At 33.8% G+C, this 18,929-nt stretch overlaps 1 protein-coding gene and 1 long non-coding RNA gene across 3 annotated transcripts in view; both read left to right on the top strand.

The window, feature by feature from the left end:
• Dyrk3 (Dual-specificity tyrosine phosphorylation-regulated kinase 3) overlaps positions 1-18,929 on the top strand; it is a 136,052-nt gene that overhangs the window by 17,116 nt on the left and 100,007 nt on the right. The window lies entirely within an intron of this gene.
• LOC149897940 (uncharacterized) lies at positions 13,548-14,140 on the top strand. Its single transcript, XR_016458111.1, has 2 exons — positions 13,548-13,663; positions 13,874-14,140. It is a non-coding gene; the product is annotated as an uncharacterized LOC149897940 (long non-coding RNA).

Raw genomic sequence — 18,929 nt, 5'->3', positions numbered from 1 at the left:
GGTACCATTTGTTGAATGAACTGCAATTGGCGTCTATCGGTCTTGTCGCTTTAAGTTATAGATATGTATTTTTGCACACCAAAAAGAAAGACGTATCACGTACATATGCATTTTCATTACTTATAAGTAATTTTTTGATAAATTGTACTGCTTTACACCATGTATTTTCAGTGTTTTATTTCAAGTGACCACCCATAAAATTTTATCACGAGCCGCCTCTGCAAGCTGGCATATTGGCATATTAATTCAGGATATGCGATACATGGAGTGGCATTGACACTGTTTTGACGTATCATACACGTAATTGTATAGGCGTTTGATTAATTTGGTTGGATTACCGATTCGGCGGGTATTTGAAGTTTGGTTTGGGGAAGAGGTGGAATTGGTAGTGATATTTGCGAACGATAATAATGAATATTGCGCGCGTTGGGAGGGATTTGAGTTTTGTAATAACTTCAAAGATATCATCTTATTCTCTTTAATTTGTTAAAATGGTTCATTAATAGCCATGACCAAATGAAATAGAAACTTCCGTGTCATTTGAATACCAGGATATTTAAATGGACATAATGAGAAGAAAAGCATAAATTAACGTGAAATGTGATAAAGAAATCTCTCTAGGAAAATAATGAAGGAAGAGGAAGCGTATTATAGCTTAATTAATGCCAACATGGATCGGAATTACAAAGCTCATGAGCATCATTGTCTTCACCTTGTCTTCAAATAAGGTTATAACAGTCGAGTTTGGTATTTTCAATAAAAAATACTTTTCTCATATCTATAGCTATGAATATTTATCGAGAATAACTCGAAATGCAAATGTTCCAGCTTGCATGATTAAAGCAGTTAAATTGCGTGCGCCTGAATTTTAATTCGACATTAAAATTCTTTTATGGTAATATAATCCGTATTGTTCGGTATTGTGACCTATATTTGTGTGTTTAGTTTAGTGACACCGTTTGCTATAGGGTGACTTTTAAGAAATAGATCGAAACTATAAGTTGAAGAAGACGTGACTTTTTACTGGATTTAAATAAGAAATTTCTGGAAAATTGACGCCACAAATATTTCAATTCCCAACTGAAAAATAGGTTAGTGCGATAGCGGTTAAAGCTAGAAATGTACGTGCCTTGAGCTGATGTTAAAAATTGTATCATTTGTTCTCAAGGCTGCATTTTTCTTAGTCTATTTCATATATTATGGTATATATATATATGAAATAGACTTATAATTTTAGTTCATTTAAATATAATAAAAGCATGGATATATTTTTATTTTAAAATGCAAAATTTTTAACAGTAAACTGTAAATTCAACGATGTATAAAACACGAACAACTGTAAAAACTCCGTTAATTAAAATGACTTGTTAGATTGGCAGTAGGTGCAACACAAACAGCGGGATTAATAAATCACCAATTACAATATAATAATATGTACATAATAAAAAAAACTCTTATCTTTAACTTTGACGATTTCAACGTTAAATGCACCTACAAAAGTTCTAAGTATCTCAGCTTATCTCTGAAAAATTTGGGGTACATTCATAAAAATTCCAAGAATCGGGTATTGTATGTTTTTATAGAGAAAAGAATGATAAGTTTAAAAATATGCGATAATCGTGTTATCGCTGCAGTGATCTTGCGACCCAGGTTTTTATCATTATTTTTATGACATGAATGAAGGATGTTTATCTATCTGCATTGTTTTATATTGGAACGATTTATGAATAATGTAACGTGAATTTAATCGAGCTATTACCAACATAAATTCCAGCTACTATTATTGTACAAATTATTTGACATTAATTAATTTATATTTTTGGTTTTATGGCATTCAATTTTCAAATTTATAAATTTATATTAATTAATTTTTTGGTACACGTATGCATAATACAATGCAGTCATTTTGTTTAACCCTTTAGGTACTGTAGCATAGACATATTTATTTTTGACAAATTGTACACAATTCACGCACGAACTCCATACATATACATAGTCTCCCACAAGCTATAGGACTAATAAACAGACATTGACAAGCACTCGTCGGATTGTGGAGTCAAGTGGTATTATTTGGGTCATCCAATCGCGACGAGTCCCATCGATTTTTGTGTATCTTACGCAAATTGTACGCCGTGGGACATGAGGTAAGAATTACGGATGGACTCGTGTTGTTTTGTTGTTATTTGCTTGTGTTGTATTAATTTGGGTCTTTGGATGAGGTTTATTGTCAATGTGGTAGCAAATATTTATCGTTCAAATAATATTAACATAATATGCATGTTTGATTGCTTTGAAATGAATTGTTCTTTGATTTAGCAGGTTTTATTTTTAAATATTGTGATCTTTTAATAAGTTTGAATCTAGATATTCAACTACTCAAACAAAGTAAGTAGTTCAATGATATAGAGGAACGTATAAACTAGATCTAATAGGCTTAATGCATCCAAAATATTTCATCATCATAGTTGTTTCTAATGAAGATACAGTCGGTTCACAATGCATAACCGTCAGGTATTTCGTTAGGTGTATCTAGGCAGGCTAAAAACGGATCGGGAGCGGAGCGGCTGAAGCATTCGATGTAATTAGGTCAAAGTGATAGATCGATGCTAGAACACCATAGCCAATTAGTTTAACGATGTCGTTAATGAATGCTTTTTATAGTGCCATCTTTCTTGGTTATTATTTCGCGCTCTTTTTTAATTGAGTACGCCGTAATGGCGGGAGATACGGTTGAGAATGATTATTTGTATATCTGTAGGTACTGTGGAAGCTTTGTAGAGTAATAAAATGTGCAAGCTTGTTATGTTTGGTGAGTTGTCTGTTTGGAACGATAATAAACAAGTTAGCGACTATAAAACTAGCTGCGCTTCGCGGTTGCACCCACGTAAGAACAGATCCCGTGAGGCAATAAGAGTGGATGTTTATAAACAATTTGAACGAATTTTAATTACCTTCGTACTATTAACTGTATGTGAACAATTTCCATTGAAATGAGTCATTGGTAATATTACAGTTTCTTTTAAAATAATAGGATTTTGAATATCTGTTAAGTGGATTTGAACTTCGGTAGGTAGTATCATCAACTACAATTAAATATCTTTTCATCAATGTTCATGTAGAGAGGTAACTGCGTGACATTTATTGGGTTTATCTTTATAGTCGTAATCGGATCTTAATGAGGATAAAATATTAACCTGCAGATATTGTTGTTTTATCGGCAGTAATCAGCAAAACATGGCGCTTATTACGTGACGTCACGTGAAAATATTGAACATTTACTTGTATTTTCATCGTTCGGGGTTACGAAAGTTCATGAAAGGTGGTCGACCGTCAAAGTTCGTTGCTGTAGGTAATATATTAGAATAACGGTCATTCCGTCATTGCTTTTAATGTATCGATTCATTCCGTTACTCATAAAAATAAATGTTTGAGCCGTGTGTGTGTATACCTACTTATGTGTGGATTGATTGAGTTATTGATACCTATTTTGGGAGGCGTGCTTGGAGATATTTTAATTGAGGAAAAACAAACTTGATATAGTTCATCAAAAATAACACGTGCGTTTTAGGATGAGAATGGTTCACGTAGGCAAGTGGACAATTATAGACCATAGAAGTATAAAGACAAAGAAATTATCAATTATTTTTGTGAAAAGACAAACAATGTGATAAATTTCTCAAATAATATAACAACAACGTAGGTTCATTGTTTTTATAAGTGTAAACTGTCTTATTATGTAGCTGTATAATTAGATAAATAAATAAATTTCGCTGATAAGCTCTCGACGAAAATTATCGTGTCTAGACAGAGCCAGTCACTATACATTTCTATTCCCGAATTTATTAGAATATATGGGGAATGAAATAAAGTGATTTGTTCTGTCCCGGCCGTAGTTCTGAATTAACTACAAGTTTATTTTCATGTATTTTTATTGAATGATAAGGTAGTGAATAAAAAAAGGAAATATACATTATGTATCTTGCGTTCTTGGTGTGAGAACATGACTTGCAATAAATTAGCAATTATGTATTTATTTATTAGTGAATTAATCAATGGCATACGTGTCCTGTTGAGAAAACGATATGTTCATTGTCAGAAATCATTACTATTTCTCGACATTGTTTAAATATAAACGTAACAAAGGATATAGTTGGAATACAAAAGAATATAATAGTGACCACTCGACTGGACTTTGGTTGACCTACTTGAAACAAGACAGAACGACAGAATTCAGAATATGACATTCCTTTTAATTTTTCATCTACTGTACGGTGTTTAGCTTTCTTTGACTCGTATGAAGAATTATTATGCTATACCTATATGAATATGGTCCCGCAATTTTTGAAGTGAAACTTCTTGGCGCGTTGAATGTGAAATTTTAAGATCGCGTCATGTCAATACCGTCACGTTATGAGGAAAGTGACGATTTTGGTATCTCTGAATCTTGGCAAATAAGTTTCACTTTTAACACGTGTGCTTGGCACACATGCTCTTTTTTTTATTTAATAATCTGTTTCCGGCAGAACTGCTGGCAGATAAACTGACAAAAAATCGATCAGGAAAACAGGTGTAACATACATCTGCTGCATGTATGGCTTACCAAATGCAATGTTTTAGTCGAATCGATTTTGGTTCAATCTTTATGGCCATTTAAGTGACCGTTAAATTTAAATAAAAATCGATGCTGCTTGCATATGTTGCATATTTCGCATTATAATGCATATTACATATTTTATTTGGCTGCAGACGATAGTCGTATTACTTTACATATAAAATTATGTGTATGTACCTACATATAATATACGTGACATTAAACAAGAACTAATGGCTGGTTCACACTTTGATTAGTGCGAGTGCAGGTGATGAGTAGTACTACGTGTGGACAGCGACTGTTTAGTGCGAGTGTTTAGTAGGCTGTGTAGTAAAGTGAATAGAAGCGTGTTCTATTTTTTTGCGAGTGGACTGCGAGTAGCCACGTCCCGCGCGCCCTCCCTTCCCCCTCACTCGCAGTGTGCCTGCCTAAACACGTCTGGACAGGAGTGTTTAGTGTTTAGTGTTTAGCGTAGTGTGTAGCGTCGCGAATTTCACCATTGTCCTGCACTCGCACTAATCAAAGTGTGAACCAGCCATTAGGTATAATAACTTGTTAGTTTGCAATACTATGTAATAACGTAATATTTATAGCCATGCACAATAAAATACTAATTAATCATTCAATGCTATTCAAACAACATGTTTTATTTGTTAAGCAAATATCTAAGTATTTATTATTTATCTATACGGCACCAGAGTGTAATGGGTGTCTGTGCATTGATCACGTATCTCTGTTACGATAAATCAACATAATTTATCTTATTTACAATTGTTTGCTTGTCTGTTTGGACAGCTGATTTGATATTGGATTTGGGGGTTAAAATATGGTTATGGAGATTATAAACTGTATCTAATAGAGAGGTTAGGTCTATGAAGCTTAACGATAACGTTATTGATATGTTCATTAATTATTTTAGTAAATATTATAGGTTATATTATAGGTTAGCCGAACTATTATCACAGGATGATCGGCGTTTGAAGATAAATTGATAAGTAGTCTTATCATTGAAGGAAATGATAAATATTGATGACCTGAATCTTCACGAAGACGCCAACGGTATATTTTTTTCTTATTTTTAATGCATATACTTTTAATTGACACTGTTAAGAACATAAACCGTTAATTCGGTTTCAATTTCAAAGGATTCACAAAATCCGTTGGCTTCTAAATGTTTTGACGCATGATTCACTCGTTTTAGTACGTGACGGTAATAATGTTACATTGCATTAAACTTTATTTGGACGTAAATTCTAAATTCACTTGAAAATTTTGGGTGCCGTTTTGAATAGGAATCGCTGGCGAGCTTTCAAGTATGCGTAAGATTTAGAATAAAGATGAAAATACAGATTAGACCGCTGATTTAGGAGATTTAGTAAATGCTCCGTGCGGTTTCACCTGCGAACGATATCCAAATCCATAATCAAGTATTTCTACAAGTAATGTTTTCTCCTTTAAAGTTGCATCCAAATTCGTCCAGTGGTTTTTTCTGTTAAAGAGTAACAAACATGCCTCCATCCTCACATACTTTCGCATTTATAATATTGGTCTGTGTAATCTGCATTTTAATTTTAAAATAGCCTGTTGTGTTTCCTTGAGTAGCTTTGTATGTAGTTCTGCTATGCATCACTGGTTATTTAGTGAAGGGATTTTTTTTCCTTAGAAAGGCTTCACCTATTAACATCGGCTTGAGGTCTTCGGGTAATCTGATCCCGGTCTAGAAGTCTCCTGGAACGCGGTTAATGTATGGCACGGTTATGCGTTATGGTTATTTTAACTTGGTTATACTGCTTTTGTTTATTTATTTTTTGTAAGTTGCTCAAATATTTACAATAAAATAGCTAATCGAAATTTTAAAGTTTTTATTGGTCTAAATTGACATGGTTAACCGTTATTTTATATTAAACGTAATTTAAAATTTAAATATCCTATATTATTTAACTGAAATATAGCATGCAATCTGATTATGACTTGAAACAGCATGCATTTTACTAGAGGTAGGTTACTTCTCCCATTTCGCCAGTAAGGTCGTTATAACGCTTTGTATGTCATTTATCTACCTCTGAAATATCAAATTTTCACGAAACGATTTAGATAATTCGGCAAATGTAGGTACAGTGCAACAACCCGGTATCTCGTTGCGTGCCATCGATCCCAACTGTGACCCAGTTCGTACGCACTTGAAGCCCTTTACCTGTCTTCGCGTATTTTATTTAGTTCACTGGAAATGGAAATGTAATATGAATGTAATGTACCTATATGTATGTACATATCTATACTAATATTATAAAGCTGAAGAGTTTGTTTGTTTTTGTCGAAAAATTATTTCTTAGCCATTTATCGAGGAAGGGTTATAGGCTATAGGTACATATACCATCTCGCTACCTGCACTTAGACCAACAGGAGCGAAGCACTGCGCGGAGCACAGCTAGTATATTATATATGGGTACAGAATACAGAATACAGATATGTATTCATTATGGTATTTATTCCAGTGGAAGTAAAGTAATGAGCGTGATGCGTTGTTTTTCTACTTTCAATATCATTTCAAGAGGGATTATCGGATTTTTCTGTTGGAAATGGATGTTAATGTATTTATTTTTTAATCTCATTTAAATAATGGTTCGCTGTTCAGTTGCCTTTTGGTGTTTTGCGTGTGCGATATTTAGTCGTGTTTTATTCCGTCTTTATGAACTTTACAATGATCAGCGTTACAATTATATAACGTAATCGATTTCACACTTGAAACTAGCGTAAATAACCTCGCAGTTCTCAGTTACCCTTTGTGTGGAAATATCACGTAACACGTTCGCGGAATTGTAATAAAAAGCCGTCTAGATCTTAATCTTATTCAGAATAAACACTTGATGTGAACAGACTTGACTATTATCTGCAGGAGGGGTTTAAAAGTTAATTGGATCACGAGTTGTGACGTCATAGAATTATAGTAGCTGAGATCGCATAGCAATGCTTATATTTCAATATAATTTTTAGTTACTGGAGATGGAACGTTGAATTTTAAAACGAATTGAAGTTTGTTTGAATGCGAAATGAAAACATAGTAAATAGAATATATATGTTTTATCACTCTTTTAATATTACATAGTTGACATTTGACATGGATGTGGATGTGACCTTTTCAATGTTGTTGGTAATTAATATAACTATAAATACTGCTCTGTTTGTATACACTATACATTATACGATGGAAATATTTAATTTATTTATAGTAACAAGTCGGTAAAGAAAATGCGTATTTGTCTGGGACATTTTAAATGTTTGTAACTTGTGATAATATTAATTAAATGTTTTACCAACCTCACTGTCTTATAACTTTCAAAATATAAAATATATCTATAATTGCATACATATAAAGTTTTGTAATAATCATAATGGTTTGTCTATTATGAAATAGACAAGCCGACAATCATAATTTAAGATAACATAACCGCAAATCATATAACACGACGTTAAATAAATTAGTCCAGTAAATAATTGGGTAGAATTGTTATCAGAGCAAATAAAATGCTATCTTTATAGCGTGATAAGGTAATGTGGGTCGCGAAATTTGCAGATTGTTTGCGAAAGAGCACAGTCTGTTTGTTCATGTCAATAGCAAAGATTGGACGTCTTGTACGGTTTTTAATTTTTATATCGTAGAAGTATCGTTGGGAATGATAGATTTTTAAGTGTTAAGTAGGAGAATATATTTTTAAATTTAGATTGGTGTTGGTTAAATGTATTTTCTATGTAGGATGTATTATTTTGATTTTTGTTTAGTTCTATGAGGTACCTACTTACTATTGGGAAATTGTATATATCGTGAATTAGAATGAAAACTAACTATGAATACAGTGGAAACTATAAATTTTCACACGATGCAGCAGGCCCGCAGTTTGGATGTGGTCCAATTGCGAAATGTCTTGAAATGTAAACTATTAAAATTTAAGACGATATCGATCAAAATATCCGTAGGTATAATAATTTTGAAAAGCTATAATGCAAGGCCGAATGCATAACAAATTTAGTTGGTACATCTTATGTGCTGATAGATATAATTTGGGGTAAAATAATAAAGTTCAAGATATATTTTAATGGTAGAGTTAAAACCTTGTTAAAGCTCTTCATGTTATTATATTAAATCCTAGTGAGTGTACCTATATGAAACTTTCAAGAGTATCCGTGTGTAGTTATTACTCTAATTCAATTAGATATGTTCTCCGTGTGGCGAGGCAATCTGGAAATTTTATCTTAATAAATCATTTTTTTATATGTATTTTGATGCTGTTGAAGTATCTCTTAAGCAAGTAATAATAAAAGAAAATAGTTTATGTAGGAGGTGTCATAGAAAGTATGCGGACAGCATTAAACAAAATCATAAAAATTTAACGGTTTACAGCGTACTATAAAATCGGCATTCCCTTTAAAATCTAATCCATCTAATGTGGGTTCAGTAGAGATAAGATTTACTTGTACTTTTTCCCAACATTTCGACCTCCCACTAGCGATGTAAGTGGGTTAATGCCAAGCCCACGCCGGTTGCCAGCGTGATTGACAAACTTCAATTGTTTTGTATGTAGTATGACAGTATGAGATGCGCTTTTTTGTATGGATCGTGTATGGAAACTTGGTAGATTGTGAGGTAGGATTTGTAGTTGAAACTTTAATAGCCATGTAGTATGCTATGAGTCTTTTGGAGCTTTGTTTTGATACACGGTTGTCTTAATTGACTGTTAGGATTTGCAGCAAAATATATTGGAGGTAATTTTAATCCTTGTGAGCAAAGATGTTCCATTGCTTGCATATCTTTGATTTAAATTTTCCTATCCTTCTGCAGTGTTAAAAAAAAAAACTTAGATGATACATTACCTGTATTCCATATAAATAAAACAATGCACACATCATTAAGTATAATAAAAATATAATTAAACCTACATGTTTCGACATGTAGCCTAAAACTATGCGTAATAATTAAACTAGGCACAATCGGTATCATATATCTAGGTTTTTAGATCAGATGAGTTCAATGAAGGAATGGTGTCGTTTTTTTCTCTCAAGACACTTAATCTTAGCCTGTATCCAATACAATGAGTGGGTGTGACATAAAATTTTAAAATGGTATCTATCATATTAGATTATAGTCGTAAAGAAAAGATAAATGGACCGTATTGTTTTATGATGTGTTATTAGTTTTGAGACCTTATGTTTGGAGAAGTTATTGGGGTCGATATTATAAATAATGCTTATTTTATTTTATAATGATTCTTCTGATGATGAACGAGTCCTCTTTTCAGATTGTAATATAGATAGTAATTAATTGAATATTATATACCTACCTTCTTATAAATAATACGTAAATCTCGTTCAAACGCGAAGAGAATAACACAAAGCAAACAGTACACAAGCATGCTATTAAAATCTGCAGTTGATATTGGATAAAGCTTTTGTTCCGATCACGGGTATTTGCATACTGAACCGAGTTTATTGGAAACAAATATTTGTTCCAGTCTCAAGTTTTAATTCTGTTTCATCTAACAGTGGATGAGATGATATGAAGGGTTTCTATTTGTGTTATAAGCATGCTATTAATATTATTATGCATTTAGGTAAATCTATACTAATATTATAAAGCTGAAGAGTTTGTTTGCTTGAACACGCTAATCTCAGGAACTACTGGTCCGATTAGAAAAATTCTCTCGGTGTTAGATAGGCCATTTATCGAAAAAGGCTATAGGCTATATAATATCATGACGCTTAAACCAACAGGAGTGGAGCACTGCGGGTAAAACCGCGGGGCACAGCACACAGTAGAGTTATAAGGAATGAAACATTTTGTTATTGTTTTATAATTTATTTATATTGTAAATATTGCTTTAAATTTTATTCTGGATATAATCTTAAGGAGAAAATATTTTTAAATAACTATGTTTTTGGTAACAACAGGCTTTGAAAACCGTATATTACTGTTTATTGTATAAATCATAAACTTTTTACTAAATATAGCGTGCTTACTTTATTGTTCATGACTTATGTATTATAGTTTTCTGTAGTCGTTACGGATTGTTGATTCCAGAAAGCTTTTTAAATTGCTCTTTAGTTTCTTGCAAAAAGGTACAGTTTTATAGTGTTTTGCAGCTCTCTTTTGATTTACTATGTTCTATGTTCACTTTGTATGTACAATGTACAAGTAGTAATAACGGAGGGAATAGAAGATTTATTTTTATTTTTTTAAGAATTATATATGTTACCGGCAATCTATATAATCATATACTCTATATACCTTGGCAATGTATAGAGTACCTAAAACATATAGGTAATAATATTTCATACATCGCCTGAACGCCCTAGATATTATATACATTGCCTAGGTTTTGTATAGAATACCTGGATTACATAGATAACCGGTAACATACACGAATAGCAGTTAAAGTGATTCTAAGAATAAAATACCGTAAATATGAAAGCGCAATTCGGTATCAATACGAAACGTTAGGTTTCATTTGGCCTAGCCAAAGTAAACGGAGGCTAAGTAATTGAAAACCACAACTTTAATGGTTATTAGTTATTACGTTATTTTAACCATTCAGTCACGAATGATTCAAGGTTTAAAATTAGCTAAATTATATACTTGGTTGTTTTGTAACAAAAACTTGGATGCAAAATGTATTTTCATGGTTAACAGGACGAGTTTGTAATAATGCAGGTTGTAATGGGATAATATTATGTGTTTGTGTAAATATTTTTGTCAATTGTAATATTATTTTAACTACGTTACAAAATATTGAATGAAATAACCAACATTTCTGGACTGGGACTGGTTTCTTGTGCTTTTAAAGGAAGCTTTGAAATAAATTAAGTTTATAAACGTACGTTATATGCATAAAAAATTACTTCACGGTCAATACAATGATATTTTGCGAAAAAAAAAATCTTGTAAGACACAATAAATGCGTGCGGAAACCGTTCGATCGTTTCATCCGTTTAAATTGCTTGGTAATAACTAAACATGTTCAAATGTTCGTAGTTTGAAGTTCCTTTAGTGACTTCATTCATAAGTTGCTACTTGCTACAGTGTTAAAAATAGTTCCCGAATTTTCTGGTATAGTGCTATACTAGCAGATAATTTATTGTTTTGTACAACTATTGATATGAACTGGAAATTATTTTGGGTTGAAAAACTTATTATAATACTAGCGGTCCGCCCCGGCTTCGCCCGTGGTACATGTTTACGTTTTCTCTACATAAGAACCATCCTCGTACTTCAAGGAATATAATAAAAAAAGAATTATCGAAATCGGTTCAGCCGTTCTCGAGTTATGCGCTTACCAACACATTTTGCGATTCATTTTTATATATAAGAAGAAAGAAGAAGATATCTCTCTCGGAAAAGGGTTAATATGGAAATATTAGCCTTAGTATCTCCACACAATGCCTACCTACAGACTAATAGAGATAAAATGTATCGCAGCTCCTTATTATTATAGATGTTTATGTTTAAAAAAGTAGAAAAATCCATGATAATGATTTAACTTTGCCCAATCATTATAACCTTCTACAATTGTGTATTTATTCGTGAGAGCCATAAATACCGTTTGAAAATTGATTGTATCCAGGTCGTAATGCATCTATTATTGGCAATCAGCGGCAGCCACAGTATATTGTGTCTGACTTCGATCCAACGAATGTGATCACAATATCACCGCCTCAATTCACTGTTGTCTGTCAAATGAAATCAGCATACATTCATATGAATGTCTTGTGCATTGAATACGCGAATATATACTCTACAACAATAGATTTAGAGTTGCTTTTTATTAGTGGAGTGCCCTGTCTATTGGTGCAGAATGAATTGCTTGAGATATGACCGCAATAGGATGAAGTGTGGCCTCGGCAAAAATGTCATTTTGATGCTGCGTTGCGAAAGACATGGGTGTCATGCGGGTTCGTTCAGGATGGGCGTCAATTGTGGTACAACTGGATCCTTCCTTTTGTCTTTGATTTATATTACATCTTTAGTACTCTAAAGATTTATGTACTATGATAGAGGTGTGCAATTGTATTCGCGTATTTTAGTTTAATTTAGTTCATTGTCGTATTAATTTATTGTGTTCCTACTTGTATTATTTTGTCCGTAATGTGTGTGACGTAAAATATATGAAATGTAAATTAGCCAAATGATGTAATCGTTACATTATTATAACAGAGAATTAAACTTAAATGTTCACTGCCAAAGGAATACTAGGGATTAAAACAGTAATCAAGCGTGCTACAAGAGTAGGTAACTCACCATTGCTTATAAATATTAAATTAATAATTTTAATACATAATTTCCTCCGTCATGTTGAGCACTATGTAAATCGCTAGACGCGTGGTCGTGAACCAATACTTGTCGAACCGATAAACCGATTCAAAGTAAAAGTCACGTTGGATATTTATTTTTAATGTTTTCCGGTGATTGTTATACATGGCACAGACAAACACCGGAATTGACACCTGATCCAGATCGATATTCGGTTACGGTTTCCGCTCCACTGGGATCATCCGACCACTGTCTGGTGAAATCCGTGTCGACATTTACTCCTCCGGATACTACCTTAAGAGGAAGAAGAAGACTTTGGCGATATAAATTAGCGGATTGGGACGAGATGCGCCACTTTTTTGCATCTTATCCATGGCGGCAAGTTTGTTTCTCTTCCACCGACCCGTCAAAAGTTGCAGACGATGTTGCTGATGTTATCCGGCAAGGAATGGAATATTATATTCCATTCTCTGATATTTCCGATGTCAACAAAGCAAGACCGTGGTTTAACAAAGAATGTAGGCATGCAGAACTTGCTAAACAGAACGCCTTTAACCCAGATAAGCCTACTGTCCTATATTTAGGACAGTAGAAATAAAAAAAAATATCTGAATACCCTCTTTATCTAAGATTATTTAGACTTATGATTTGCAGTAAGAAACGTGTCAGCTTTATTAGAAAAAATAAAAAGACAGTTATTTTAACAGTTTTTACCTTATATTTTACCTTATAAGTGTGTAATAAAAGTGCGTTGCAGACATGGCAAATGACAGGTATGTATAAAAAGTTATATTTTACTCGTGAGTTGTTTTTTTCTGTGTTAATATCTAGTTGATAACCTTAACTTTTGTACTAAATAAATATTCTAGCAAAATAATATAAATAAATTACGTATAACTTGTTACAAATACTAGCGTACTATATATAGGACAGTAGGATAATATACATGATTTTAGTACAATAATACAACTTTTTCTTTACAGACCGTTAGCTGCGCATGAAATTTTAGATGCTTTAGAAAATGTTTCTGATAATGAAGAAGATTATAGAGAACGACTGATATGTATTCTACCTCCTCCTGTTGATCCTGACTGTGTCTCACTGACGAAGATTCGGATGAAGAAGATAATGTAACTTTGAATAATTTGCCACGAAACATTCTGTTTCAACCGGCTGAAGTAATGATTCAATGGCAGATTATGGTGAGTGATACAGAAGAAGAACCTTCTGATTCTACAGGTCGAACTAAACGTAGGCGTACCTACCTACGCATGGAGAAAATGGGACTTGGCAAAAAATCCCGTGAATTGGCTAGATGTTCAAGGCGCTTGCCAAGATAAGCGCCCAATTGAGTGGTTTGAAAACTTCTTAGATGAAGATGTTATTTCGTTGTTGGTGTCAGAGAGCAATAAATATGCTGTCAAAAAGAATTTGCCTGGAGACATAACCACTGAAGATATGAAATGTTTCATCGGCATATTGTTGGTTAATGGTTATTCATGGCTCCCCCGTAGAAGAATGTATTGGGAAAACTCCCCTGATACAAAGAATGAATTGATCAGCTCGGCTATGACTAGGGATAGATTTGACTTTATTTTTCGCCACCTTCATGTCAATGATAATCTGGATTTGCAAGACAAATACACAAAAGTACGCCCCCTAGTTACACTTCTAAATAAAAAGTTCTTAGAGTTTTCTCCTCTTGAAGAGCATTACAGTGTAGATGAGGCCATGATCCCCTACTATGGTAGACATGGCTGCAAACAGCACATAAAAGGTAAACCTATTAGGTACGCGTTCAAAGCTTGGGTTGATGCTACACGGTTAGGGTATGTTTTATGGATGTTGGAGTGTGTGTCAAGTGTTTTTAAACATATCATTCATAAATAGTGTTAATCTAGTAAATTACATATAACAATGGGTAATATAATCAATAGTTATCTAATAAACTACACTTTTTGATTACATTCTGTTTTGTCATAAATGGTCTTTTATTTCCTCTTATTATCCTACTGTCCTACATATAGGACGGCTGTTTCCCTGAAAGCCTTACACTTAATTTTTTTTTCATGATTTTTTTTATGTTGCATAAGATCTAATAAATTAAATAATATAACTTTTTTCAAAATTTTCAGAAAATTTTAGTTTCAGGCTTATCTGGGTTAAATCATGGGTTGATGCTCGGTTTCATAAATTACCGGATGTTGGTGCTAGAAAGAGATCATTCAATAGAGCTGCCAAGTTATGCAAAAAAGTGCTGAAGAGAGCTCGATATGATCATATCCGACGAACAGGTGAAAAGCTGGCAAGCTACCCTCCTGGCAGTAAAGCTTTCTGGTCCTTAGCGAAAGCTATAGAGTGTAACTTTTATCGCCCTTCACTGCCACCACTCTTGAAACCTGACGGTGATTTGGCTCATACAGCAAAAGAGAAGGCTGATCTTCTGGCGTCACTCTTTGCCAATAATTCACGTCTCGATAATACGAATGCTAGTCCACCTACCATACCCCACTGCGGTTCCTTTATGTCCAAAGTTCGTATTACCCAAAAAGATGTTTTAAAAATAATGATAAATCTTGACGTGAATAAAGCCAGCGGACCTGACGGAATTCCTGGATTGGTTCTCAAGACCTGTGCACCCGAGTTGTCTCCCATTCTGACACGCCTATTTCGCCTTTCTCTTTCTTCTGGAATCGTACCTAGAGCTTGGAAGCTTGCCAACGTACAGCCTGTACCAAAAAAGGGAAGCCGTGCTGACCCTACAAACTACCGTCCGATCTCAATCACGTCCATAATCTGTAAGATTATGGAGCGTGCATTGAACAATCAATTGCTCGCATACCTAGAGGCCAATGATCTTTTGAGCGATCGCCAATATGGTTTTCGCCCAAAGAGATCAACTGGGGATCTCCTAGTGCACGCGACTCACTTATGGGGAGAGGCTATTGAGAACCATGGCGAAGCATTAGCAGTATCATTGGATATCTCGAAGGCCTTTGACAAAGTTTGGCATAAGTCTCTTATAAACAAGCTTCCTTCTTACGGTTTACCTCCACTCCTCACAGCTTGGATAGCCGACTTCTTGAGAGAAAGATCCATTCGAGTAGTTATTGATGGCTGCTCGTCTGATCAATTGGCCATTAATGCCGGTGTACCTCAGGGGTCTGTCCTCTCTGCAACTCTCTTCTTGATACACATAAATGATCTACTTCAATCAAACATCTTCGGGTATGCAGATGATTGCACCATTGTAGAGAGGTACCTATCTAATGCTCGTTCGACAGGAGACATGATTCGAATGGAAAGGGGGGCCATGATTCAGCGGGTGAATCTGACACTACAAAACGTATCTCAATGGGGAGAAGCGAATTTAGTCAGATTTAATGCTGCAAAAACCCAGGCTTGTCTTTTTTCAGCCAAAAAGAGTCCTCTCACCTTGACTCCCAGTTTCCAAGGAGTGGCGATAGAATTGGCGGACCACTTGGAGATGCTAGGCGTTTCTTTATCGCCAAATCTCAACTTCGGGCGGTTCATAGTATCCAAAGCACAACTTGCAGCCAAAAAACTTGGCATACTATCTAAGGTGCGGCAGTATTTCACATCTCAACAGCTTTTAAATCTTTACCAAGCGCAAGTTAGATCTTGTGTGGAATACTGCTGCCACCTGTGGGCAGGCACTGCCAAATGCCACCTTGATGTTTTGGAAGCGATGGAAAGACGTGCCAAAAGAATTATAGGCGACGATAACTTAACTAAAAACCGCCTTCAGAGTCTTACACATCGCCGAAGAGTTGCTAGTCTTTCGGTTTTCTATCGCTTACACTTCGGCGAATGCGCCACTGAATTGCACAGCATCATCCCTGCTTCCCCTTTTTTTCAACGGACATCCAGGCGCACTGCAGGTTACCATCCTTACTTGGTGGAAATGCCGACTCCTCGCACTTCACGCTTTGCGTCGTCATTCTTAGTGCGAACCGCCAAAGAGTGGAACTCCCTGCCAGCGTCTGTCTTTCCGGAGAACTACAATATGGGTTCCTTCAAGAGGCGAATAAATAGGCATTTTCTAGGTAGACATGATTTACCACCATAGACCGCGTCACCGCTTTCCATCAGGTGGGACTGTGGTCAAATGTCTACCTATCCGAATTAAAAAAAAAAAAAAAAAAAAAAAAAAAAAAAAAATTTGTTTTCCTCCAGAATTGATTAGCCATTGTTTTTGCTCTATTTTTAGAAATTTCTATGTATTAGCTGGTAGTATACAGATTCGTAATTAAACGCAATTTGTGTTGAGATAAAAATATGAAAATTGAACACTTGCGTCGTGTGAACGTTGTGTAAGATTTGCATTGTTTGCTGTAACTATGAATAATTGAAGGCTATGACACTAAAGGTTAAATAGAGTCCTCAAAAGATGTTGGGAAATGGTTTAGAAGTAAAGATCGATTCGACCGCGGTCCATCGAACGTTCTGCAACACTTGATAACTGGGCTAACTCTGCTATGATCACAATGTTTGTACATAGTTACGAGAGGAGCGAAGAATATAGCGGGAGGGTTACTTTTTGCTTTGGTTAATTGTAATGGATTTTTTTAATAAATAATAATAGAAAAGCGTACATGAATTTGATAGCTATTCATTAATATAATAATGAGGTACCTACCTAATGGTAAGAGGTAACTTTGGGATGATCTTGTTAGCGAAGTTAATATTCGAAGCGATGGTGCAGTAAGTGTTCTTTAATTAGTCATTTGAAATAATAAATAACTATACTAGTTTCTTCTCAATATTTGAACTATAACATGTACAATATTTTATAATAAAAAAGTCTGATAATACTAGTTATATTCCACAAGATAATGCACTTACTTATTGCAATAACTCGCTAATCGCTTATGTTTGATTGCGGCCTTAGCTACAGTTGCGTATTACGATCGCTCTTATCACTATTATTAACCCGTTGTTAAGAAATAAGATCTTTTCATACGTTTGTATGGTCAGTGTCGTAAGTGGTCGTTATGCGTAATGTGTAGTCTAGACGCCTTTGTTTTAGTATACCTTTATTGTTATTGAGCAAGGAATGATTAATTTATATTTGTTATAGTCGACTCTTATAATTTTGATATAGTTGTTGGTACACATGTTATATTATCTTCTGTAATATATGAGAATAAAAATATTATTAACATAATATATATATAAAGTCTCTGTCTGTGTATTGAGAAGCTATAAATTACAAAATTTATATTTTTCTGTCATAATAAAACTTTGTAGCAGTGAATATATTATCAATTTTGATCTTAAACTTTTGAACAGGTAATAATGATTGGTATATTATTACGTTAGTGATAGTAATACAACGTAAGATAGTATAGATATAAATAATATCGAAGCAGTGCTTCTTACGTAATAGAGTATCACGTAATTAACCTTGGTAGTGAGATGAATATCGTAAATTTGCACCAAAACGTTTCCTCGTGACATTGAAATGTTTAAAATTTATAACGAATCTTGAAAAGTACGGATGTATTGAAAGAAATATCTTAGAGAGTTATGATTTATGAATGTATGAAAAGAGGGTACCTAGTGTTTATAAAAGCGGTAGTTATTATACGAAAACTTTAGAATATATTATGAAATAGTTAGTGAATAGTCTATACTGTGTATTTATTATTTTGACTAGCCATAGTACATGGCGTTCGCTTGGCACGAATTTGTTTTCTTGAGTATCGCGAAATGTTATCATGAGCCAAATCCATAATAGGTAGTAGGTTAATTCATTGAGATTTATAGCTTGAAATTAAGTACAATTCAATCTGCTAAAATATATATATAAATAATAATTAACATAATAATTAAAAAGCATAGGTAATATTTCATAGCACATAAAAATATTTGTAGTATACGAGATATAAGAACAAATTGTATACGGAAATATATAAACATATATTATCTAAGACAAAATTTTATGTAAATAAGAATTATTATCTTCTCGTCATTTAAATATTATTATGTATTTTTGTTTCAGGTAAGAACGTGAAC

Source organism: Colias eurytheme, chromosome 24, assembly GCF_061535395.1.
Source record: "Colias eurytheme isolate Ceu_HAF_F1 chromosome 24, ilColEury1 Martin Lab GWU primary, whole genome shotgun sequence".
NCBI lineage: Eukaryota > Metazoa > Arthropoda > Insecta > Lepidoptera > Pieridae > Colias > Colias eurytheme.
This window is presented reverse-complemented; position numbering and strand designations above follow the sequence as displayed.